This window comes from Carassius carassius, unplaced genomic scaffold (assembly GCF_963082965.1).
Source record: "Carassius carassius unplaced genomic scaffold, fCarCar2.1 SCAFFOLD_65, whole genome shotgun sequence".
Classification (NCBI taxonomy): Eukaryota; Metazoa; Chordata; class Actinopteri; order Cypriniformes; family Cyprinidae; genus Carassius; species Carassius carassius.
Window position 1 is genome coordinate 98,298 of NW_026775106.1, and position 1,703 is coordinate 100,000.

Below are 1,703 nucleotides of genomic sequence, written 5' to 3' on the forward strand. Positions count from 1 at the left end.
CCACAACCCTGGGGTTAGGAGTCAAACTCTCTAACAACTGGGCTACGACTTCCCCTATATATATATTTTTTTTTAGCATGAATTATTTTCTTTTATCCATGCTGATTTCAATCAATTACAGAAAATATAAAACCCTTCGGAAGTAAATCCAAATGCATTACATTATTGAAACTTTTGTTGTTGTTTCATCATTACAATGAGAATCCAAGCATAAAATGTGCTTAACCGTGATTAAAATCATTTTAAGAAAAACAAATAAATGCGACCTGGACGTGTTTTCATGAGATTCACTCCAGAACACAGACACACAAACATCGTCTCTTCTCAGTCACTGATACACACACACACACACACACACACACACACACGCGCGCGCATCTGACAGATGCAAAAAACACCATCATTAAATCAGCAGGACAGTAGTGGACAGTGTGTAAAAACAATGCTTGGTCTGGCTCAGCGGCCACATAAACCACGTTATTTAACAACATTAACTAGGCAACTAGTGTACATGGTAAACGTAGATTGGCTTACTTTTGATGCGCTTATAACAGGAGACGACGGGGCTTTGAGTTGAACACTGCAATTCGTGTTCATTATTGCACATTTGTATATAGGCCTATTACATGGCTGTATGTACCTGTACACTGGCGTGTAGGTGAGGTAGATGTTAGAGAATGGAGCACTGCTGGTGATGGAGAAATGGCTGAATTAATGTAATCACAAGCAGAGCTGTTCAGCTCCTTACTACTGACTGATGGCTGAGGCTCCTGAACATCTGCATCATCTTCCTCCTGCGGCGGCCGTGGTCTTTTTGACACGAACTTTAATAAGTTGCTCGGTTTCATTTTTCATACTTAGCTAAACTTCAGTGTCCCTCTGTGAAATGTGCTCGTCGTTGTGAAGGGGGGGGGGGCTGTTCGCAATCTGACGCGGGCATTTCATCATCACCATGACAACCAAACAAGAATCAAGAAACATTAAGATTTATTTTTATAGGTCAAGTATTGTGATAGTTGCAACATAATTTACTCCTGTTGCGATTATCACAATACTTGACCTATAAAAATAAATCTTAATGTTTCTTGATTCTTGTTTGGTTGTCATGGTGATGATGAAATGCCCGCGTCAGATTGCGAACAGCCCACCCCCCCCCCCTTCACAACGACGAGCACATTTCACAGAGGGACACTGAAGTTTAGCTAAGTATGTTAAACTAAAATGAAACAGAGCAACTTACTAATGTTCGTGTCAAAAATACATTATTGTTGAATATTGTTAGGCTACATTGTGAGGCCAATGACTGGATGGGCCTGACTGACAGGTGGGTGGGCCCAGGCCCACCCGTAGCTACGCGAGTGATTACACCTATGGGATGAACACACTTTACACAAAAACAAACGTGTGTGTGTGTGTGAGAGAGAGAGAGAGTGTGTGTGTGTGTGTCAGTGTGTGTGAGAGAGAGAGAGAGAGGGTGTGTGTGTGTCAGTGTGTGTGAGAGAGAGAGAGAGAGTGTGTGTGTGTCAGTGTGTGTGTGTGTGTGACAGAGAGAGTGTGTGTGTGTGTGTGTGTGTGTGAGAGAGAGAGAGAGAGTGTGTGTGTGTGTCAGTGTGTGTGTCAGTGTGTGTGTGTGTGTGTGTGTGTGTGTGTGACAGAGAGAGTGTGTGTGTGTGTGAGAGAGAGAGAGTGTCAGTGTGTGTGTG